This window comes from Hyperolius riggenbachi, chromosome 6 (genome assembly GCF_040937935.1).
Source record: "Hyperolius riggenbachi isolate aHypRig1 chromosome 6, aHypRig1.pri, whole genome shotgun sequence".
NCBI lineage: Eukaryota > Metazoa > Chordata > Amphibia > Anura > Hyperoliidae > Hyperolius > Hyperolius riggenbachi.
The window spans coordinates 361,345,904-361,371,691 of NC_090651.1; the positions used below are offsets into that span (position 1 = coordinate 361,345,904).

The 25,788-nt window shown below is 47.8% G+C and overlaps 1 protein-coding gene across 1 annotated transcript in view; it reads left to right on the forward strand.

The window, feature by feature from the left end:
- The first annotated feature begins 244 nt into the window (after positions 1-244).
- Positions 245-25,788, forward strand: part of LOC137522265 (beta-1,3-galactosyltransferase 2-like) — a 76,826-nt gene continuing 51,282 nt past the window's right edge. The window contains exons 1-2 of the mRNA XM_068242294.1: positions 245-357; positions 4,092-4,184. The gene's annotated coding sequence lies outside the window, so the exon portion shown is untranslated. The remainder of the gene's footprint in view (positions 358-4,091; positions 4,185-25,788) is intronic.

Here is a 25,788-nt window from a genome sequence, read left to right on the forward strand (position 1 = left end):
GGTGTGCCCGGAACGGCGCATTGTGCGACGTTTCCCGGTGCAACGTTTTCGGCGCAACTGGTGCGACATTTCGCACGCTACGGGTAGTGCTACACTTGCGCGCCCTAAAGGGCTTTTGGCGTGCTAAAGGGCTTTTAGGCGTGCTAAGTCAGTTAGTACCCTTTTGTGAATCTAGTCCAATGTGTGGATAACGTTACCTCTTTTCTAGATGACTTTTCACCTGAGATGGACAAAAAAGGGTTAAAGCCCTTGAGCTGCTGACTCCACCCTCTTACAGCATTCCTTAATTATTATATCCTCTTCCACATCTCATTTCACTCACTTCACTGAGGACCTGCCAAATACACAGAAGATCCTGTAAGTAAATATTCTCCTACTGATGTTATCGTAGCAATAGTTAAAAGCTGTGAAGTGAGAATCGTTTATAGAATTACTGCAGGGTTTTCTCGTCTTCCCACTTCGGACCTGAACTGCCTCCTGTTTTCGGGGAGCATAGCTTTATATGTCGGCAGAGGGACAGCAGAGCGTGTCATCACGCTGCAGGCGGGGGGAGCGGGGCAGACAATGCGATCGGCCGTCGCGGGGGTAGTTGATCCCCCGGCGGATTGCTCACGGGTAGTGGTGCTCGGATACCCCCAATCATGAATTAAAGTGATCACAAATTCAACTCCACCCACTTACGATTTGACTTGTGATCACGATCACGAGTAGAAAGGGATGTCCGACTCCAGTGCGGTTTTGAGTTCAAAACCCACATGTATTTAACAGAACAACCCGTGGTATTCGTGATTAAAAATCCGCCGATTTTAATGGTCAATAGCAAAGCCCCCTTACATGCTAGGAACACCAAATTTGCCAGATACAGTATGTTAAAAAGAACAGTGGAAACAAGAGCAAAAATGTTTTGTTTTGTTTTTTTAAAAAGACCATATAGTTTTTGAGAAAATCGATTTCAAAGTTTCAAAGGAAAAAATTATACATTTAAATGCAGGCATCCATCTGAAAATGGCGCCTGTGAATAATGGCGCACGGTGTTGCCGCTAATCCGTTTGCTGCTTATCGCTATTTAACGTTAAAGCCTTATTGTTATTTAACGTTAAAGCCTTATTGTTGTTTACCGTTAACACACAGAACCCTCTCTGTACCTATCCCTAACCCCTAAACCCCCCTGGTGGTGCCTAACCCTAAGACCCCCCCTGGTGGTGCCTAACCCTAAGACCCCCCCTGGTGGTGCCTAACCCTAAGACCCCCCCTGGTGTTGCCTAACCCTAAGACCCCCCCTGGTGTTGCCTAACCCTAAGACCCCCCCTGGTGTTGCCTAACCCTAAGACCCCCCTGGTGTTGCCTAACCCTAAGACCCCCCCTGGTGGTGCCTAACCCTAAGACCCCCCTGGTGGTGCCTAACCCTAAGATCCCCGATTGGTGCCTAACCCTAAGATCCCCCTGATTGGTGCCTAACCCTAAGACCCCCCCTGATTGGTACCTAACCCTAAGACCCCCCCTGGTGGTGCCTAACCTAAAGACCCCTAGGTGCCTAACCCTAACCTTGACAGTGATACATTAAATCCATTCCCCGTTTTGCAGTTAAATAACGTCTGCAGTTTGGCTTACGTAGGGCGCTATTGATAAATAACGTTAGTGTGTGCCACTATTGATAAATAACGTTAGTGTGTGCCACTATTGATAAATAACGTTAGTGTGTGCCGTTTTTCTTCTTTTTTCCCTGTGCGCCATTATTATGCAGTACTAACGATAAATAGCGATAAGCGTATCTTTTTAATGCGGCGCCATTTTTATGCATAGGCGCTGTGCGCCATTATTCACTGATCCCTAAATGCAGTAAATACATTAACTGTCATTTATCTCATTGAAATGTATACTATTTTCCTCTATAACTTCTATAACTATAAGGTCTTTTTAAAAAAAAATTCCCTCTTCTTCCCACTGTTCTTCCTAAAGGATACCCGAAGTGACATGTGACATGATGAGATAGACATGTGTATGTACAGTGCCTAGCACACTAATAACAAGGCTGTGTTCCTTTTTTTCTTTCTCTGCCTGAAAGAGTTAAATATCAGGTATGTAAGTAACTGACTCAATCCTGACTCAGACAGGAAGTGACTACAGCGTGACCCTCACTGATAAGAAATTCCAACTATGAAACACTTTCCTAGCAGAAAATGGCTTCTGAGAGCAAGAAAGAGATAAAAAGGGGAATTTCTTATCAGTGAGGGTCACACTGTAGTCACTTCCTGTCTGAGTCAGGATTGAGTCAGCCACTTACATACCTGATATTTAACTCTTTCAGGCAGAGAAAGAAAAAAAGGAACATAGTTCCTAAGCAAAGTTATTTGTGTGCTCGGCACTGTACATACACATGTCAATCTCATCATGTCACTTGTCACTTTGGGTATCCTTTAACATACGTGGGAAATTTGGTGTTTCTGGCTTGTAAGGGGGCTTTGCTATTATTTGTTAAAGTCAGCTGATTTTTAATCGCGAATACCGACTAGTGATCACGAGTTGGGTAACGAGTGCAATCACGAGTGCATTTGGTGATTGGCATTCGCGATTGAAAACCGATCACTAATGCCGATTACGACCTCGTGGCAAATGTCGCAAAAAATGACTCGTCTCGCAATGAGCATCCCTGCTCATAGGTTAGGGGTTGGCGGCCACTGAACACACATCTGACTATTGGCTACGATTTTTCGTAGCCACCTATGACTTTTTGTAAATCTTCAGTACAATGTTCTGCAATTGAAAAGTCCATACTGGACAATGTTCAAAGCCCAGGAGGAAAGCAGCAGACAGAACCGGCAAACTGCAAAAACATAAAACAAAAAGTCATACCACCTTATCGTTTTAATGTTAAAATGCGCACATCTAGGGAAACGTTAGTGATGATCGTAAACTGCTAATTATGATTACATGAAATTTGGCATAATTTTTCGCAATTACAGCCATGCATCATTACAATTTGGGCATTGAAATGATTTTGGTAATGCATTTGTAATTTTGTGTAATTACGCTTAATTTTGTGCCAACTTAAAGCGGAATGAAACCCAGCATTTCTTCTTTGCTCTAAAAAATTATTTACAGCATATTATATACAAACAGCATTTTTTTTACTAGACCAGCATTCAAAGGGTTACACACAGGGCTGGAAAGTTCAGTGCTCTAAATGTGGAAGCATCCAAAGTGTAGATAATGTTATCTCGTGTTTGCTGAAATGTATCAAGTGAGGAATGTGACACGTTCTCTGACTGTGCAGAAGCTCCTGGACACAGACAGAGACTCAAAGCATTTCTGCCTTCAATACATAATGAATAAAACCAGTTATTAATAAAATGCAAAGTCAGCTCACAAAGCAAAAAACTTAACATACGTAGCAATTCTGGTGACAACAACATGTATTGGGGCTTTGCAATTAACCGCTAAATTCAGCACAAAATTAGGTGAAAATTATGCAAAATGACAAAACTACAGTTCCTGATAACGTTTCCATATGAAATTAATTACAATTTTGCTCTTTTTTTTTTTTTTTTTGTGAAGTACGATACAAAATTACTATTATGCAAAATTTGTGCTCATTACTGACCCCTATGAAGAGTGGAGGCATCTAGTAGGGATGATGAAGGGGGAAGGGGGTTCAAAAACCGCTTGTGACATTCCCTCATTATGTGTGTGTGTTGGAGGGGGGAGGGGAGGCAGTAAAACATGCAGTTTGGAGGTGAACAATATTGGCTGGTGACAAGTGTGTCTTAACTCCTCTCCTTATAGGGGTAAGCTTTTCTTATGCTAGGAACACACCATGCAATTTCCCGTCCGATGGGCGGGTATCGGGCAATTACTTCCAACATGTCCGGTCTGTTTCCGATCGAGAAAGGGATCAATTTTGAGAAGTTAACATTAGAAAACCGATTCCCTTTATCAATCGGGAGCAGTTTGGACATGTACACACTTTGCACCTTCCTGTTAGATCACCCGTTGATCGGACAGGAAATTGCATCGTGTATTCCCGGGATTTAATGTGTGCATTTTAATATTAAAATGATATAACGCCAAGGTGGCATGCTTTTGTATTGTAGATTTTTGGCAGATGTTTGGCAGAAGCCAACTCCTTGAATTGAAGAAAACGTTTAACACCTTGACGAGTTGTAAAGAATGGCCCGGGCTTCATGGTATCTTATTTATCATAATTAACCTGAACACGCTGACTCTAAACGCTGATATATGGCTGACATATGAATGTTAATAGCAGCAGATTTCACATCAATCTTACTTGCATTCAGTCTGTATACTGTTCCTTTGCTCAGAAGTTGTGCATATACTTGCACAGGTGTATGTTGGTTACGTGTTCATTTAAGTGAAGGGTGAATGCTCTCTGTACGATAGAATATTGGCAAAGAAATGTTACTGATATTTAAAGGGACTCCGAGGAGTGAAAAGAAACAAAATCAGAACTTACCTGGGGCTTTCTCTGGGCCACCGTAGGTCGGGAGGTCCCCTGGCGTCCTCCTGGCTCCTCTCGCGGTCCCTCCACAGAAATCCTGAACGGTGACACAGGGGCCGAGTGTCGGGCTAACACTTCCTGAACGATGACACTCGTCGTCATCACACCGGCCAGTCGTGATTTCTGCTGAGGGACTGTGAGAGGAGCCAGGAGGACGCCGGGGGACCTCCAGACCTACAGTGGGCTGGAGAAAGCCCCAGGTAAGTTCCGATTTTGTTTTTTTTCACTCCTCGGAGTTCCTTCAATTCTATTTTTCTCTATTCTATTCTACTACTAGCTGATTGCCCTGCGTTTCCCGGGTATGTATTTGGCTGGTGTTGGCTCCGCCCATTTTTTCTAGCCCTAACACACAATTACTTAATGACCAAGTTTGTGAGCTTTGCTGTCTTTGGTATCAATAATTTGCATTGAAATTAAAAAATCTGATTGGCTGTTTGTGGCTCCACACCGTTTTCTGAATTTGAACCCCAGTGACCCAATGACCAACAGTACTAGGTTTGAGGTTTGTGCCATTAACAGTGCAAGAATGGCAGCAATTTTAATATTCTCCTTGAAAAGCGATAAGTGATTTTTGATTGGCATTTTTAGGCTCCACCCACTTTTCTGAATATTAATCCCAGTCACCCAGTAACCAGCTGTGCAGAGTTTGAGAACCCTGCCATTAACAGTGAGGAAAGGCTGCAGTTTACAACTTCCCTGAAAAATCTGTCTTTGACTCCACCCAGTTTTTGTAACCTTGACACACAGTCACTCAATGATCAAGTTTGTGAGCTTTTGGGTTCCTGATATCAAAATTCTGCTAATGGAAGCAGTTTATCCAGCAAAGAAATCTGATTGACAGTGTTTGGCTCCGCCCCTTTACTGAATTTGAACCCCAGGCACTTAATGACCGACTGTAGCAGGTTTGAGGCCTCTGCCACTAACAGTGTAAGAATGACTGCAGTTTCAATATTCCCCTTGAAAATCAATAGGTGAATTTTGATTGGCTCTTGTAGGCTCCACCTACTTTTCTGAATATTAATCCCAGTCACCCAGTGACCAACTGTGTGAAGTTTGAGAACCCTGCCATTACCAGTGTAAGAAAAGCTGCAGTTTATATTTTCCAATGTAAAAAGTTAGTTGTTTTTGGCTCCGCCCACTATTTCTAACCTTAACCACTTGAGGATCCAGCCTTTACCCCCCCTTAAGGACCAGCGCTGTTTACAGAGATCTGTGCTGGGTGGGCTCTACAGCCCCCAGCACAGATCAACCGTTAGGCAGAGCGACCAGATTGCCCCCCTTTTTTCCCCACTAGGGGGATGATGTGCTGGGGGGGTCTGATTGCTCCTGCCTGCGTGTGGCTGGTGGGGGGGGCACCTCAAAGCCCCCTCCACTGCAGGATTCCCCCTCTCCCTCTCCTCCCTCCCTGCCCCGGAGATCGGAGGCTGCACAGGAACGGATCTGTCCTGTGCAGCCTCTAACAGGCTCCTGCCTGTCATGTGACAGCGATCCCCGGCCGCTGATTGGCCGGGGATCGCTGATCTGTTACAACGCTGCTACTGTTAGCAGCGTTGTACAAATGTAAACAAAGCGGATTATTTCCGCTTGTGTTTATATTTAGTCTGCGAGCCGCGATCGGCGGCCCGCAGGCTATTCACGGAGCCCCCCGCCGTGAATTGACAGGAAGCAGCTGCTTGCGCGAGCGGCTGCTTCCTGATTAATTAGCCTGCAGCCGGCGACGCTGATGTGCGTCGCTGGTCCTGCAGCTACCATTTTGCCGACGCGCGTTATGAGTGCGCGGTCGGCAAGTGGTTAACATACAGTCACTCAATGACCAAGTTTATGAGCTTTGGGGTCCTTGGCATAAATAAGTTGCATTTTACCATTGAAATTAAACAAATCTGATTGGCTGTATTTGGCCCGCTCCCTTCAGAATTTAAACCCCAGTCTCCCAGTGACTGACTGTACCAAATTTGAGGCCTCTGCCATTAAGAGTGTATGAATGGCAGCAATGTAAATATTCCCCTTGAAAATCAAAAGGTGAATTTTAATTGGCTGCTGTAGGCTCCACCCACTTTCCTGAATATTAGTCCCAGTCACCTAGTGGCCAACTGTGTCACGTTTGAGAACCCTGCCAATAAGAGACCGGCTGAAATCAATCTAACAAATCTGATTGGCTGTTTGTGGCTTTAGTGAATTTGGACCCCAGTCACCCAATGACTGACTGTATCAGGTTTGAGGCCTCTGCCATTAACAGTGTAAGAATGGTAGCAATGTAAAAATTCCTCTTGAAAATCAATAGGTCAATTTTGATTGGCGCTGTAGGCCCCACCCACATTTCTGAATATTCATCCCAGTCACCCAGTGGCTAATTGTGTAAAGTTTGGGAACCCTGCCATGTGAAAAATTTAGTTGTTGGCACCGGCCACTTTTTCTAACCTTCTAAGCTTCTAAGGGTACAATGGTTAATTTGCATATATTCAGCAGTGTTGCTCTGGGAGACATCTCAAGCTCACTCCAACCTGAATTATCGCAAATTCTTTCTGTTTTAGGAAAGCAAACTTTTGTTTTTCTTAACATCTTAGTAAGGGGGCTTTTAGGACCATTGTAGTCCCTTACACACTCCAATGAGTTCTGGGTCACCATGAGCTTGCTGGTTAGTCTGTGCCTCTCGGATTCACAAGCCCTACTCCATAGAGCCAAATTAATCCATGCCATGCACTGATGAGGATCAAGCAGTCCGAAACAGTCTGTATGCATGTTGGATTATTATGGCTCTGTACAAATTAACAAGCTGACACATCATTGCAATCCAGTGGTTCTGGAGGTGTGTTTAGCTTCTAAGGGTACAATGGTTAATTTGCATATATTCAGCAGTGTTGCTCTGGGAGACATCTCAAGCTCACTCCAACCTGAATTATCGCAAATTCTTTCTGTTTTAGGAAAGCAAACTTTTGTTTTTCTAACCTTGACATACAGTCACTCAGTTATCAAATTTATCAGCTTTGGGGTCCTTGGTATCAATACTTTGTATATTCCCATTGAAAAATAAACAAATATGGCTGTTTGTGGCTCCGCCCCCTTTCTGAATTTGAACCCCAGTCACCCAATGACTGACTGTATCAGGTTTGAGGCATTTGCTATTAACAGTATAACAATGGTAGCAGCTTAAATAGTTCCGTTGAAAATCAAAAGGTGAATTTTTATTGGCTGTTGTAGACTGCACCCACCTTCCAAAATCTTAATCTCATTCACCCAGTGACCAACTGTGCAAAGTTTGAGAGCCCTGCCATTAACAGTGTAAGAATGGCTGCAGTTTATATTTTCCAGTGAAATTAGTTTTCAGCTCCGCCCACTTTTTGTAACCTTGACACACAGTCACCCAGTGACCAAGTTTGTGAGCTGTCAGGTTCCCGGCATCAAAAATGTGTGAATGGAAGCAGTTTATCCACCAAGGAAATCTGATTGGCTGTAGGTGGCCCCGCCCTTTTAGTGAATTTGGACCCCAGTCACCCAATGACCAACTGTAGTAAGTTTGAAGCCTCTGCCATTAACAGTGTAAGAATAGCAGCAGTTTAAATATTCCCCTTGGAAATCAATAGGTTAATTTTGATTGGCTGTTGTAGGCTCCTCCCATTTTCTTGAAACTTAATCGCATTCACCCTGTGATCAACTGTGGCAAGTTTGAGAACCCTGCGATTAACAGTCAAAGAATGGCTGCAGTTTACATTTCACCATTTAAAATGAATGGCTGAAATTTGATTGGCTGTGTTATGCTCCTCCCACTTTTCCTGGATTCGTAACCTCGGTCACCAAGTGACCAACTGTGCCAAGTGTGGGGACTCTGGCTTGATTACTGTGAGAATGGCAGCCTTTTCCATTTTTTCCATTGACTTGAATGGGTGAAACATGATTGGCTGTTTGTAGCTCCGCCCACGTGTGCAGGGGGGCCACGAGACCCCCAGAACATATCATCCCAGGTAGTAAGGGATCTGTATACCAAGTTTCGTTCAAAACGGTCAAGGCGTTTTCGCGTGATCGCGGCACATACATACATACATACACACGCACATACATACACACATCCGATTTTATATATATAGACTAGCTGATTGCCCGGCGTTGCCCAGGTATGTATTTGGCTAGTGTTGGCTCCGCCCATTTTTTCTAGCCCTAACACAAAATTACTCAATGACCAAGTTTGTGAGCTTTGCGGTCTTTGGTATCAATAATTTGCATTGAAATTAAAAAATCTGATTGGCTGTTTGTGGCTCCACACCCTTTTCTGAATTTGAACCCCAGTCACCCAATGACCAACTGTACCAGGTTTGAGGCCTGTGCCATTAACAGTGCAAGAATGGTAGCAATTAAATATTCCCCTTGAAAAGCAATAGGTGAAGTTTAATTCACTTTTGTAGGCCTCACCCACTTTTCTGAATATTAACCTCAAAGCCCCCTCAAAAATGTGTGAATGGAAGCAGTTTATCCACCAATGAAATCTGATTGGCTGTAGGTGGCCCCGCCCTTTTAGTGAATTTGGACCCCAGTCACCCAATGACCAACTGTAGCAAGTTTGAAGCCTCTGCCATTAACAGTGTAAGAATAGCAGCAGTTTAAATATTCCCCTTGGAAATCAATAGGTTAATTTTGATTGGCTGTTGTAGGCTCCTCCCATTTTCTTGAAACTTAATCACATTCACCCAGTGATCAACTGTGGCAAGTTTGAGAACCCTGCGATTAACAGTCTAAGAATGGCTGCAGTTTACATTTTACCATTTAAAATGAATGGCTGAAATTTGATTGGCTGTGTTATGCTCCTCCCACTTTTCCTGGATTCGTAACCTCGGTCAACAAGTGACCAACTGTGCCAAGTGTGGGGACTCTGGCTTGATTACTGTGAAAATGGCAGCCTTTTCCATTTTTTCCATTGACTTTAATGGGTGAAATCTGATTGGCTGTTTGTAGCTCCGCCCACGTGTGCAGGGGGGCCGCGAGACCCCCAGAACATATCATCCCAGGTAGTAAGGGATCTGTATACCAAGTTTCGTACAAATCGGTCAAGGCGTTTTTGCGTGATCGCGGCACACACACACACACACACACACACACACACACACACACACATCCGATTTTATATATATAGATTGGCTAAGTCTTGCCACTTTCGTTGTTTTTTTTTTTCACTTCTGCACCGATTGGCTCTGTCTAACCAGTCCTACTGACCCTCCTAATCTCCTTCCCCATGGTTTACCGTACCAACCTGTAGTCCTTCACCATGCCTAACTTAAACCACTTAAAGGGAAGGTTCAGGGAGGGAGGTAAAAAAATAAAAATCAATATCCACTTACCTGGAGCTTCCTTCAGCCCGTGGCAGGCAGGAGGTGCCCTCGCCGCCGCTCCGCAGGCTCCCGGTGGTCTCCGGTGGCCGACCCGACCTGGCCTGGCCGGCTGCCAGGTCGGGGCTCTGCTGCGCTCCAAGGCCTGGCACTTCTGCGTCCCACGCAGGCGCGCTGACGTCATCGGACGTCCGCCGGGCTGTACTGCGCATGCGCAGAACTACTGCGCCTGCGCAGTACAGCCCGGCGGACATCCGATGACGTCAGCGCGCCCGCGTGGGACGCAGAAGTGCCAGGCCTTGGAGCGCAGCAGAGCCCGACCTGGCAGCCGGCCTGGCCAGGTCGGATCGGCCACCAGAGACCACCGGGAGCCTGCGGAGCGGCGGCGAGGGCACCTCCTGCCTGCCACGGGCTGGAGGAAGCCCCAGGTAAGTGGATATTGATTTTTATTTTTTTACCTCCCTCCCTGAACCTTCCCTTTAACCACTTTACCTCCCTTGCTATGCTTATCTACTCCCCACAAAACTTTACTTGAAGCTCAGGGGAGTAGATAGGCGTACTTGTGGTAAACAGTGTGCTGTATGCCCAATAAGCTATCTGATTATGTATATAGGGTATCATTTTAACCGTGACAAGTGAGAGAATAGATTTTGTGTTGTTTGACAACTGAGGGCTAAGTCATGTGATTTTTTTTTACGGGAAAACTGAATGAAAAGCAATAAAACTGTTATTTTCATGTACTCTATACCCCTAAATAAATACTTGTAAAAAAACAACAAAAGTGACAGCATTGAAAAGAGAATACATAGTTACCCTAGGGACTTAGCTTTTAAAATATGTATGCCATGAGAGTGTATTACTGTTAATCATGAAGATAAGGGCTTTTAATTACTGATAGAGTACAATGAGAAAACAAAAAACACAAACCAGAAACTAATATATTATCGCCATACATTGTCACTAGGAACATTATTTAAATGTTGAGATAACCAGGACAAATTAGCAAATACAATGTGTGGGTTTTACCTATGGTAACATTGTTTATTTGAAAACTATAGTGCATGGAAATGGAGAAATAGTGTATTTTTTCTTTTTTTTCTCATTTTTCCCTTTAAAATGCACAGATAATAGCATAATTACTAAAAGCAAATATCACCCTCACAAAGCATAATTTGTGGCAAAAAAAACAAGATATAGATCATTTACATCTGATGAGTAGCAATAAAGTTATTGGTGAATGAATGGGAGGAGCGCTGAAATGTGAAAATTGCTCTGGTTTTTACAGTGCTGGTCGTAATGGAGAAAGCTACGCTTACGGATCATTACGCGTAATTTTACGCTATTACGCATTACGAAATTACGCTTACGGCATAGACATTCAATTTCGGTACATGTCTATAATTACGCATAGCACTTACGCAATTACGCGTAAGTATACCGTAATTCTTCTTATTACGTTATAGGCTTACACGTAAAATCCTGCTAGCAATTAATGCGTAAGGTCATGCTGCCAAGCGGAAAAGTTGACGCATGGATCAATGTTAGGTAGCCGCCGACTTTAAGGGTTAATAGCAAAGCTCCCTTAAGTGCTAAGAGCCTCAAATTTGGAGAATATATTAAGGAGATCAGAAGGAATAAGAGGAAAATTTTTTTTTTCAAAAAGACCTTATAGTTTTTGAGAAAATCGATGTTAAAGTTTCAAAGGAAAAATATATACATTTAAAAACCCGCCGACTTTAACGGTTAATAGCAAAGCCTGCTTAGAATTTAGGAACACCAAATTCACAGGGTATATTAAGGGGATCAGTGGGAATAAGAGGAAAATTTTTTTTCAAAAAGACCTTATAGTTTTTGAGAAAATCGATTTTTAAGTTTCAAGGGCGAAAATGTCTTTTAAATGCGGAAAATGTCAGTTTTTTTTTGCACAGGTAACAATAGTGTTTTATTTTCATAGATTCCCCCAAGTGGGAAGAGTTTTACTTACTTCGTTCTGAGTGTGGGAAATATAAAAAAAAAACGACGTGGGGTCCCCCCTCCCAGACCTCTTTAACCCCTTGTCCCCCATGCAGACTGGGATAGCCAGAATGCGGAGCACCGGCCGCGTGGGGCTCCGCACCCTGACTATACCAGCCCGCATGGTCCATGGATTGGGGGGTCTCGGAAGGGGAGGGGCAGCCAAGCTTTCCCCTCCCCCTCCGAGCCCTTGTCCAATCCAAGGACAAGGGGCTCTTCTCCACCTCCGATGGGCGGTGGAGGTGGAGGCCGCGATTTCCTGGGCAGGGGTTCATGGTGGCATCTGGGAGTCCCCTTTAAAAAGGGGTCCCCCAGATGCCCACCCCCCTCCCAGGAGAAATGAGTATAGAGGTACTTGTAGTACCCCTTACCCATTTCCTTTAAGAGTTAAAAGTAAATAAACACACAAACACAGTGGTGCTCACCGCCAGGTCGTGATCACGCTTACGCGTGGATTCACGACCATTTTGACGCATTCCGCCTCGGACACGCTAAGCCGTGAATAGATTTTCAACCACGAAAATCTACTTCGGCTTCGCGTGAATGCGGACAGAAATCCGCATTCACGCTCGTGAAACCCGGGGCTGAAGTCGTGGTTTGCGGAAATGCGTCAAACTATGCGGAAGTGACACATTGCAGGCCAATCAGAGTGCCCCAGCCAGGCCCTAGCAACCAATCACAGGAGGGGAGCTATGCCCTCCCCTCCTGAATATAAAGCGGCGGCCATGGTGGAAAAGCTCTGTCCTTGCTACTAGACTGTGGTGCTGAGAGGATTATCTCCAGGCCATTGTTGTTTGAGCAAGTGCATTTATTGTGTTAAAAACAAAGCGTTTTTTTTGCTAACACTGCTCTTATACTGTACACAGTTAGCTAGTCAGTGAGTGATTGCTGTAGTTAGTTGTAGTCAGTGTAGTGTAGTGGGAGTGTGGGAGTCTAGTGATTATTTAACTGTGTGTAGTGCTGTGCAGGCAGGTTCAGTGCTGCAGTGTAGTGGGAGTGGGGATTATCTGTGTGTAGAGTGCAGGCAGGCAGGTTAGTGCAGCTGCAGTGTTCACTTGTATATTCCAGTGACAGTTATACACTTGTACTATTTGCAGGCAGCCAGTCACACCGCCAGCGCCGCCACTCTCTGCCAGCGCTGTTCATTCATTCTGTCAGTGACCTTGTGCCGTGCCCAGTGCCCACTGCTCGCTCGCTCGCTGGCATATGAGCATCTCATTACACAGTGTGACATCCTTGTGTGCCCACTGCATCCTTCAGTGACCTAGTTGTATATCCAGTGCCCACTGCTGTGCCCACTGCATCCTTCAGTGACCTTGTACTGTGGCCACTGCATCCTTCAGTGACCTAGTTGTATATCCAGTGCCCACTGCTGTGCCCACTGCATCCTTCAGTGACCTTGTACTGTGCCCACTGCATCCTTCAGTGACCTAGTTGTATATCCAGTGCCCACTGCTGTGCCCACTGCATTCTTCAGTGACCTTGTACTGTGGCCACTGCATCCTTCAGTGACCTTGTACTGTGCCCACTGCATCCTTCAGTGACCTTGTACTGTGCCCACTGCATCCTTCAGTGACCTTGTACTGTGCCCACTGCATCCTTCAGTGACCTAGTTGTATATCCAGTGCCCACTGCTGTGCCCACTGCATCCTTCAGTGACCTTGTACTGTGGCCACTGCATCCTTCAGTGACCTAGTTGTATATCCAGTGCCCACTGCTGTGCCCACTGCATCCTTCAGTGACCTTGTACTGTGGCCACTGCATCCTTCAGTGACCTTGTGCTGTGCCCACTGCATCCTTCAGTGACCTTGTACTGTGCCCACTGCATCCAGTGATTCATTACTAGCAACATGTCTGGCAGGGTTTCGCGGGGTGAGAGGAAAGGGAGTTCAATTGCCTCAGCCACTTCTGGGACTGCTCCACGTCCAGGGAGAGGACGCCCAGCTGTACGTGGTCGTGATGCAGCAGAAAAGGGGGCAGCAAAGCCTGGGCCGAGTCAGCGGACGCCATTGTCCAAATATTTTAAAGTTTCTGGTCCCCGTGTGGTGGTTGAGCAAATGGAACCTGGCGTACTCATGGACATCATGACTTCCTCCCAGACCTCTACTGTGAGCACCACTCCAAGCAGTAGCAGCAGCAGCCAACATCCCACGCTTGTTGTGACATCCACCCCAGCACCCACTGGTCAGCAGCCCTCCCAGGATGACAGCGTTCTGTCCCTCAGTCCGGCATCTGGGAACCTGCTGATGCAAGAAGCACAGGACTTACTGGGGACTGATGTGGCAGAGATTGAGATCGGGCCACAATCACAAGCGTTGTTGAGTTCTGGTGATGAAGAAGAGGGGTCTGTGTCTGGGGATGTAGGGACAGAAGAGGAGGCGGGGGAGTCAGAGGAAGAGCTGGATTATGATGATGCTGCTGATGATGACGTTGTGGACCCTAACTATGTGCAGCCTGCTGAATCCGTGGAAGAATGGTCAGAGCAGGATGACGAGTCACCTCGGCCTAGGCAAGGATATCGCCATATGTCAGGCAGGGGCAGGGGCATCGGCAGCAGTGGGCGTGGAGGAAGTAGACAGGACACTGCTTCAGCCGGCACCACCACCATGCAACCCCCGGCAACTACTACCACACATTGCTCCGCTGCACCCTCTGCTAGTGGGGGCCGCAGTAAATTAAAGTCACCAGTGTGGGATTGCTTTGAGGAATGTACTGATGACAAAAGGTATGCGGTGTGCAGGTTATGCAGCAAAAGATTGAGCCGTGGGAAAAGTCTGAGCAAGATGGGTACCTCATCCCTCCAGGGCCACCTGAGAAGCCGCCACTGCCGCGAGTATGCGGACTTTAAGAGGAAGCAGGCACTGCTGGCAGGGGTTCCTGAGAGCAGAAGGCCCACCAGCGCAGCAGCATCCTCCCTCCCTCAGGGTCGTGAATCCCCCACAGCAGCAGCAGTAGTAGCACGCAAGCGCTCTTCCACCTCGGCTGCTCAGGACACAGACATTGAGGCTGGCAGCCAGTGTTCGTCTCTCTCCTCTGTCTCCCCTGCATCCCAGCGTCGTCAGACCCTGCTGAGCGACACCTTTCAGGGTCTGACCAAGCCTCTGCCTCCAAGCCACAGGCGGATCCGCAAACTAAATGGCTTGCTGGCCCGGGCCATGGCATCACAGCTGCTTTCCTACTCCCTGGTGCAGGAGGGGAGCGCCATGCGGACGCTGCTCCAATTTGGCATCCCCGAGTGGCAAGTCCCCAGTCGCCACTATTTCAGCAGGAGCGCGATCCCAGCACTCCACAAGTTTGCGGTGGAAAACGTGGCCCGTTCCCTGGACTACTCTGTGGGCAAGCGGGTCCACGTGACCATGGACTCGTGGAGTAGCAGATTTGGGACAGGTCGCTACCTGTCCTTTACGGCCCACTGGGTGACACTGATGGAAGGGAGGGAGGACAAGAGCGCATCAGCCCAGCTAGTGGTGCCACCACGCGGGATCAGGGGGGATGCAGAAGGGTCCTGTCACGACACTCCCTCAGCACCCGGAAAGCAAGCCCGCCTCGGCAGCAGCAGCGCCAAGCCTCGGCACTGCCAAGCCCTTTTAAAATTGGTGACCCTGGGGAAGGAGAGGCTTACGGCCACCAACGTCCTGGCCGCCCTCAGGAAGCAGGAGCGGAGGTGGCTGACCCCCAGAGGCCTGGAAGTGGGGTATGTGGCAGCCGATAACGGGGCCAACCTGGTGGCAGCAGTGCAGCAGGGAAACCTCCAGCACATCCCCTGCTTGGCCCACGTGCTCAATCTTGTGGTGCAGCGCTTCTTGCGCACCTACCAGGGGATGAGCGAGCTGCTGCAGGATGCCCGGGCGGTGGTACGCTTTTTCCGCCTGTCAGCCACTGCCTCTGCACTCTTGTCCACCTTACAGCAGCAGTATGGAAGGCCACAACACCGGATGATCATCGACATGCCAGTTCGCTGGAATTCGACTCTGGCCATGTTGGAGCGGCTGTGTCAGCACAGGCTGGCTCTTAGGGCCTACATGCTAGACCCAAGTGTCCCCAGCAACCAGCAAGTCCCCATGATTACTGCCACTCAGTGGACACTGATGCAGCAAGTATGCCTGGTGCTGAGTCCCTTCCTGGAGGCAACCAAGATGGTCAGTGAGGAGCGGGCCTCTGTGTGCCAGTGGGTGCCCTTGGTTTGTCTACTGGAGCAGGCAATGGACAATTTAATTGAGCGTGGGGATGAAGCCCTGAGGCAGTTGGAAGAACAGGAGCAGATGGCAGCACAGTCCAGCTCAGAGGAGGGCTCACAGCAGGTAGTGGAAGAGTTGGAGGTCCCTAACCTGAATGAGGAGGAGGAGGAGGAGCAGAGTGCAGCAGGCGTTGTACGTGGATGGCGGTTTGAGGAGGACAACGACATGGCACAGGAAGAGGACAGGCATGCGTTATGGGACAATGGCGAGGACGAGGAAGATCTTGCTGGCAGGGCCCACTTGTTTCCCATGGCTGTGCACATGTTGCGCTGCCTTCGCAGGGACCCCCGGGTGATCCAGATGCGTTCAAGGGAGGACATCTGGATTACCTTGATGCTTGATCCCCGTCTGAAGGGGAAGCTGGGAGACTTAATGACGCCATCCACCACCGAGCAACGCACAAGGGAGTTGAAGGAGGCCCTTGTGCGCAGACTACTGGAAGCATTCCCCCAGCCTTCCACCCCCACTGTAACTGCTCTGCCAAGCCAGCAAGAGGTGCCTGCCATTGCCACTAGCAGCACAACAACAACCACCAGCAGCAGCAGCAGCAGCAACTGGCGCCCCGGAGACCTGAAGAGCCTAAGCAAGAGCCTGTATGCAGTGCAGCAGCCCAGAACAGAGGTGCCCGCCACAGCATCCACCACCAACCAGCACAAGCAACGACTGACCACCATGGTGTCTGACTATATGGGGTCATCCAGCGGGCTCAATGACACCGACAGCCCCGTGGACCCCTTGGAGTACTGGGTCAAGAGACTGGACATCTGGAGCGAGCTTTCCCAGTACGCCCTGGAACTCCTATCCTGCCCTCCTTCCAGTGTCCTCTCAGAGAGATGCTTTAGTGCGGCCGGTGGCGTGGTCACAGAGAAGCGCTCTCGGCTCTCCCACGCCTCTGTGGACAAACTCACCTTCCTGAAAATCAACCAGGCTTGGGTGGAAGGTGAGTTTCTGGCCCCTATTGTCGGACACAGGGGGACATGAAGTGGCTGCTGCATGTGCTGTTGTTAACTATGCCTGCCTTTATAAAGACATTTACTACCTGCCTAGTGCCTACCTTGGTTAATTTTTTGGTGTTATGGTACTACTACCAGTAAGTTGCCATGGTCCTCCTTCTGAGCTGCTGAACTGACCGCCCGCTTTGTCCTCCTGACTCAGTCGCTACTACACTCTGCGTTCACACTGCCCGGGTCACCGGGTGCATTTCATTTTTTGGCCAGCACTATGACGCTGTGCTACTACTACTGTGCTGCTGCTGCTGAACTGACCGCCCGCTTTGTCCTCCTGACTCAGTCGCTACTACACTCTGCGTTCACACTGCCCGGGTCGCCGGGTGCATTTAATTTTTTGGCCAGCACTATGACGCTGTGCTACTACTACTGTGCTGCTGCTGCTGCTGCTGCTGAACTGACCGCCCGCTTTGTCCTCCTGACTCAGTCGCTACTACACTCTGCGTTCACACTGCCCGGGTCACCGGGTGCATTTAATTTTTTGGCCAGCACTATGACGCTGTGCTACTACTACTGTGCTGCTGCTGCTGAACTGACCGCCCGCTTTGTCCTCCTGACTCAGTCGCTACTACACTCTGCGTTCACACTGCCCGGGTCGCCGGGTGCATTTAATTTTTTGGCCAGCACTATGACGCTGTGCTATTACTACTGTGCTGCTGCTGCTGAACTGACCGCCCGCTTTGTCCTCCTGACTCAGTCGCTACTACACTCTGCGTTCACACTGCCCGGGTCACCGGGTGCATTTAATTTTTTGGCCAGCACTATGACGCTGTGCTGCTACTACTACCACCAGTATGTTGCCGTGGTCCTTCTGTGCTGCTGAACTGACCGCCCGCATAGTCCTTCTCCTGACTCAGTCGCTACCACCACTGCACTCTGCGTTCACACTGCCCGTGTCCACTGACAACTCTGCTGCGATGTCATTGCTAATTGCTGCAAAAAAAAAAAAAATAAAAAAAAAAATTACAAAAACCTCTCTGGAGCCTTTTTGCCGTCAGCCACTCATCCTCCTCCAGCGGTACCTTCGCCGCCAAGTGCCATTGGAACTCGCCTTCACCTCTTTGACTGCTTAACGCGTATATCCCTTTTTAAAACCACTTATTACCAATTAATAGTCCCATTTAAAGTGTTGATTTCACTTTAAAATCCATTTTCTCTAGAAAAATTTTTTTGGGGGGAATTTTTTATGTTGAAGTTATGTTGCCCCTTATCACCTCGATAATCCATGCTATTTGGGGGACTGTAGCATGTATGGGGGCTTTGTTATTAACGTTAAAAGAAAATCCGCCTCCGGGCGTGAATCCGCGCGTGATTACGCCATTCACGGGAAAAAATCCGCGTGGTTGCGTGGACGCGGACGAAAATCCGCATGCGGCGGGGCCGAATGCGGATTTTTTTTTGCAACCACGCGGATTTCCGAATTCGTGGATGAGGCACATCCGAGCATCTCTACACAAACACACAGAAAAAGTATTTTAATTGAACAAAAAACATAACCACGAAAAAAGTCCTTTAATATTCTTAATTAACCATTAATACTTACCTGTCCCTTTAAAAGCCAGTTCCCACGCAATATCCTCGGAAATATACTAATCAGTTACAATGTAACAGAGTTATTACAATGTAACAACTTTGTTACTTTGTAACACCACCGCACCCGACGTCACTCACCGCTCACCCGCAGGCCGCCGCATACACTCTAAGTCCCCGCCGGCTCCCGCCGTCCACTCCGCCCACACCTGTCACCCATATACATGCTGGCACCCATGGGTGCCAGCATGTATATAGGTGACATGTGGGAGAGGCGGGGAGGGCAGCGGAGCCGGCGGGGACTTAGCGTCCCTTCACCCGACAGAGCTCTGAGCTATATTAGCTCAGAGCTCTCGAAAGCATCTTTGTATTTGGGCTCCAAGGAGCCCCATTGGTCCTTAGCAGACCAATGGGGTTCCTTCAAATCAGAAGGAACCCCATTGGTCTGCTAAGGACCAATGGGGCTCCTTGGAGCCCAAATACAAAGATGCTTAGAGAGCTCTGAGCTATAGCTCAGAGCTCTGTCGGGTCCTGCAGCACAGACGGGGAGGCGGCGGCGGCGGTGAGTGACGTCGTGTGCGGGGTAGTTACAATGTAACAAAGTTGTTACATTGTAATAACTTTGTTACATTGTAACTGATTAGTATATTTCCAAGGATATTGCGTGGGAACTGGCTTTTAAAGGGACAGGTAAGTATTAATGGTTAATTAAGAATATTAAAGGACTTTTTTCGTGGTTATGTTTTTTGTTCAATTAAAATACTTTTTCTGTGTGTTTGTGTGTTTATTTACTTTTAACTCTTAAAGGAAATGGGTAAGGGGTACTACAAGTACCTCTATACTCATTTCTCCTGGGAGGGGGGTGGGCATCTGGGGGACCCCTTTTTAAAGGGGACTCCCAGATGCCACCATGAACCCCTCCCCAGGAAATCGCGGCCTCCACCTCCACCGCCCATCGGAGGTGGAGAAGAGCCCCTTGTCCTTGGATTGGACAAGGGCTCGGAGGGGGAGGGGAAAGCTTGGCTGCCCCTCCCCTTCCGAGACCCCCCAATCCATGGACCATGCGGGCTGGTATAGTCAGGGTGCGGAGCCCCACGCGGCCGGTGCTCCGCATTCTGGCTATCCCAGTCTGCATGGGGGACAAGGGGTTAAAGAGGTCTGGGAGGGGGGACCCCACGTTGTTTTTTTTTTATATTTCCCACACTCAGAACGAAGTAAGTAAAACTCTTCCCACTTGGGGGAATTTATGAAAATAAAACACTATTGTTACCTGTGCAAAAAAAACTGACATTTTCCGCATTTAAAAGACATTTTCGCCCTTGAAACTTAAAAATCGATTTTCTCAAAAACTATATGGTCTTTTTGAAAAAAAATGTTTTCCTCTTATTCCCACTGATCCCCTTAATATACCCTGTGAATTTGGTGTTCCTAAATTTTAAGCAGGCTTTGCTATTAACCGTTAAAGTCGGCGGGTTTTTAAATGTATATATTTTTCCTTTGAAACTTTAACATCGATTTTCTCAAAAACTATAAGGTCTTTTTGAAAAAAAATTTTTTCCTCTTATTCCTTCTGATCTCCTTAATATATTCTCCAAATTTGAGGCTCTTAGCATTTAAGGGGGCTTTGCTATTAACCCTTAAAGTCGGCGGCTTTTTTATATTATACGGGAGCGTAATATTACACGATTACGGCAGACTGTGTAATTTCAATGGGAGTTTACTGTCTTACGCGTAATTTGTTACGCGTAAAACGTAACCCTACGGTCTACGCGTAATTAATTACGCGTAATACCGTAACCTTACACGTAACGCTTACGGTGCATTTGTAGTGAATTACGATGCGTAATTACGCTAATGTGTAATTTCGGCCCAGCACTGGGTTTTTAAGCAAAAAACCCTGTGGTGCTGAAGTGGTTAAAGAGAATCTGTACTCTAACATTTTTACAGCAAAAAGCATACCATTCTATTCATTATGTTCTCCTGGGCCCCTCTGTGCTGTTTCTGCCACTCTCTGCTGCAAACCTGGCTTGTAATTAGTGTTGGGCGAACACCTAGATGTTCGGGTTCGCGAACGTTCGCCGAACATCGCCGCGATGTTCGGGTGTTCGCGCCGAACTCCGAACATAATGGAAGTCAATGGGGACCCGAACTTTCGTGCTTTGTAAAGCTTCCTTACATGCTACATACATGCAGGGTATGTGCACCTTGGGAGTGGGTACAAGAGGGAAAAAAATATTTGAAAAAGAGCTTATAGTTTTTGAGAAAATTGATTGTAAAGTTTCAAAGGAAAAACTGTCTTTTAAATGTGGAAAATGTCATGTTTCTTTGCACAGGTAACATGGTTTTTGTCGCCATGCAGTCATAAATGTAATACAGAGAAGAGGTTCCAAGAAAAGGGACCGGTAACGCTAACCCAGCAGCAGCAGCAGCACACGTGATGGAACAGGAGGAGGAGGCGCAGGAGGAGAAGGCCACGCTTTCAGGCGCAACTCAGGCCTTGCATGAGGACAAAAAAAATGCGTGCGCAAAGCAATGCAATGAGTAGTTTTCAGGACACAATGGGCTATTCGGAGGAGCTATTCCCACCCCCACAATCTTCTACCTGTGAAAGGTCAATGGAACAGCCACAAATGTTGTGCCCGGATTCACAACCTTTTTCTGTGGAAAATGCACCTCGCAAGGCGAGGCCGAGGATGAACATGACGTCAACAACTCAACATGACGCAAAATGGGGGCGGAACAGAAAGCTGCTTTCCATGTTTTGAAGGCCTTAATTGCCTCCGGTGGCCAGTTAGATGCATCATTCATCACACCCAAATCCCAGAGCAATGTGTGCAGGAATTTGAATCGCAGGAGGTGTACCGAGATCATCTGGACAAGTGACCAAGTGACCAAGTGACCAAGTGACAAGTGACCAAGTGACAAGTGACAAAGTGAAAAGTGACAAAGTGAAAAGTGACAAAGTGACCAGTGACAAAGTGACAAAGTGACTGACAAAGTGACAAAATGACAAAGTGACAAGTGACAAAGTGATAAGTGACAAGTGACAAAGTGACAAGTGACAAAGTGACAAAATGACAAAGTGACAAAGTGACAAAGTGACCAGTGACAAAGTGACAAGTGAGAGGTTGTTCTGGGGAGCTCTACTCCACTGCACACAGTCACATATGAGGAGAGGTCTCGTCGGGACTGCTGATCCTCCTCAGCTTGCTCAAAGCCTTGAGGGTTCCTGAAGGTCCTCTGCTTGGAGTTCGCCGGGGTTCAGCTTGGTGTCGGAGTCGGCGGCGTTCTCCTCACTCCAACTTGGCAGATCTTCTGTTGAAGGAAAAAAAACAAACATTTTTTAAAGTCCAGTACCGCTTCTGAAGGACTCACCAAGAGATGCAGGAGCGCTTCAATGTAGCGCACCATCGCTCGCTGGGTGATGTCCCTCCCTACGCGCTGGAATTCTACGCTGCACATGCTAGCACTCTTTTGCGCAGTGCCGAGGCGCATTCCAGCAGCTAGCTACCAAGCTTCTGTGGATCTGATTGGGCCACCATGTTGGATCTCTGCCAAGTCCTCCAAAATTTTGAGCAATCCACGTTGCGTGACTGAGCAGTGACAACTCTACAGTCAGCATTACAATACCACTGCTGTGTTTACTGAAGAAATCAATGTTGAAGATGGAAACCGCTGGCATGATGCAAGTGGGGGAATCTGAAGATGAAAACGATCAGCGTGATGATACCAACATCAGGCAACCTGCCTCAGGAAACGCTGGTCCCAGCTATGACAAAGAACAGGACGAGGAACAGCTGGAGTTGGAGCAGGAATTGGATGCCCCCACTGCCGAGGGACAGAGCGGTGCACGTTGGACTTCCACAATTTAGCGGGAATGGACAGCAGAAGAGGAAGAAAGTGATGCTGGTGACGAATATGGTGCATCACAACAATCACAACGCTCACAAGAACATGAAGACAGAGGAGTCTGGCAGGACTCTCTGGCACACATGGCTCAATTCATGCTAGACTGCATTAAACGCGGCCCGCGCATTATTCACTATTCATTATTATTCATTATTCTGGACAACACCAATTACTGGGTTTATACCCAGTTTATACAAACACAATGTTAAAAAACTGATTGAAGAAAGTGTCAGACAGGTCAAAAATGAAACAATTCCAGCAGGCCCTTGAGGATGGAGACTTTAGAGAGGAGATTGACATCCTCCTCCTTCTCTAGCCAGTTTTACGCCGACAGACTGACTTCAGCAAACCCAGGAGGACCAGGAGGGCAGCAAAGAACACAAGCTGCTGCTAGTGCCCAAAAGGGAATGGTATTGGCAGTGTCCTTGGAGTGGGAACATTTTCTGACACCCATGCAGCAGCCCACAGAACAGTAATCGGGCAGTTCCACGTCCTCCAACACCAATCGCCTGGAGAAGATGGTCAAGGACTACATGTCAGATGGCGTAGCTGTGTTGAACAATCCATCTGCAGACAGACGGTGAGTGTGACAGCACAGAAGGACCATGGCAACTCACTCATAGTACCACAGTTTGATAGTGCTGCCCAAAAAATTATATGGATCCGTGGACCCGGGCAGTACTGGGAAGTGGGAACGCAGATTTTAGTACCTAAACACACGATACAACATGTTTTCCGGGGTCGGACTCTGAGGCACATACAGATGGTCCCGATCATCATCCTCATCATACAACTCTTCTCCTGAGTCTGACCCACCCACCACCTCTGCCACCCCAACATCCCCAGACACAGACCACTCATCGTCCTCAACATTAACTTGGGATGCTGGCCTGAGCCCGACCTCCTCCTCCACATCAGGCCCCATCATCTCCTCAATGGCAGCCCTCAATAATCGCTCTGGCGCCGGACCGATGGACACAACGTTCTCCTCCGGGGAGGGCTGCTGCTGACCACTGGCTGCTGGGGTGGATGTTATAGCTTGCGTGGGGCGTTGGCTGTTGCTGTTGTTGGGAGTGCTGCTCACAGCGGAGGTCTCTGAGGAACTCGTGGTGAGCTCATATAGTGGTTGACGTTGAGTGGAGTATTACTGATCCCAGCAATATACACACTGACTGGCAGAGTACACAATGCTATATAGTGTGCTGGGTGAGCGGTGTACACAGAGTGGCAGTAAACACAATGCTATATAGTGTGGCTGAGCGAGCGGTGTACTACTGTTTCCAGCAGACACAGAGTGGCAGTAAACACAAGGCTATATAGTGTACTGGGTGAGCGGTGTACACAGAGTGGCAGTAAACACAATGCTATATAGTGTGGCTGAGCGAGCGGTGTACTACTGTTCCCAGCAGACACAGAGTGGCAGTAAACACAATGCTATATAGTGTGCTGGGTGAGCGGTGTACACAGAGTGGCAGTAAACACAATGCTATATAGTGTGGCTGAGCGAGCGGTGTACTACTGTTCCCAGCAGACACAGAGTGGCAGTAAACACAATGCTATATAGTGTGCTGGGTGAGCGGTGTACACAGAGTGGCAGTAAACACAATGCTATATAGTGTGGCTGAGCGAGCGGTGTACTACTGTTCCCAGCAGACACAGAGTGGCAGTAAACACAATGCTATATAGTGTGGCTGAGCGAGCGGTGTACTACTATTCCCAGCAGACACAAAGTGGCAGTAAACACAATAATGCTATATAGTGTGGCTGAGTGAGGTACACAGAGTGGCAGTAAACAGAATGCTATATAGTGTGGCTGAGCGAGCGGTGTACTACTATTCCCAGCAGACACAGAGTGGCAGTAAACACAATAATGCTATATAGTGTGGCTGAGCGAGGTACACAGAGTGGCAGTAAACAAAATGCTATATAGTGTGGCTGAGCGAGCGGTGTACTACTATTCCCAGCAGACACAGAGTGGCAGTAAACAGAATGCTATATAGTGTGGCTGAGCGAGGTACACAGAGTGGCAGTAAACAGAATGCTATATAGTGTGGCTGAGCGAGCGGTGTACTACTATTCCCAGCAGACACAGAGTGGCAGTAAACAGAATGCTATATAGTGTGGCTGAGCGAGGTACACAGAGTGGCAGTAAACAGAATGCTATATAGTGTGGCTGAGCGAGCGGTGTACTACTATTCCCAGCAGCGACACAATGACTGGGGGGACCCTGGCTAGCGTGGCTGGAGCGCGAACTACCCTGCCTGCCTACCCAAAGCTAAACCCACAGACAAATGGCGGAGATATGACGTGGTTCGGGTATTTATTTACCCGAACCACGTGACAGTTCGGCCAATCAGAGCGTGTTCGGGTCCGAACCACGTGACCCGTTCGGCCAATCACAGCGCTAGCCGAACGTTCGGAGAACGTTCGGCCATGCGCTCTTATTTCGGCCATGTGGCCGTACGGTTTGGCCGAACACCATCAGGTGTTCGGCCGAACTCGAACATCACCCGAACAGGGTGATGTTCTGCAGAACCCGGACAGTGGCGAACACTGTTCGCCCAACACTACTTGTAATTAACAGTTTTAGTGTAATGATCGCTGCTGCAGCAGATATTGCTGGAAGTAGTAGTGCTGCAGCTCAGGCAGTTCTGATCTCTTTCCATGCAAGCTGCATAGCTTTGTCTGCCTTTCCCTGCTGTCAGCTTGTGACTGATTACCATTCACCTGTGTGGGAATCTGCATGTCTGCTCCCATTGGATGACCTCAGTATAAAGATCTGCTTCCTGCAGGACTCCTCGGGTTTTCATAGCTTCAGTTTAAGCCTGCCTTGCTGTCGCTTCAGCCCCGATCGTGTTTCTTGTTCTAAAGATACTTTGCTGGTTTTGCAACATATATTGGTTCATTGCCCATATATATGCATACCAGCACGTTTATTATTTTCCTTGTATTCGTGTTACGTTGATACATCAGTGTCGCTGATGTATACGTACACGAACTGTTTATATCCTGTGTGCAGTTAGTCAGCTTTCCAGCACGTTTTGGTAGTTTGCGCGTATCGTGAGCACCCGTGCTGAGCTAGTATCCTGCTCCTGGTCCTGTTCGTGGATTGCGTTCATCTCTGCGAGGAGATAACGAATCCTTCTGAATCCTGTCCTGTTACCGTTTGTGGATTGCGTTCATCTCTGCGAAGAGATAACGAATCCTTCTGAATCCTGTCCTGTTACCGTTTGTGGATTGCGTTCATCTCTGCGAAGAGA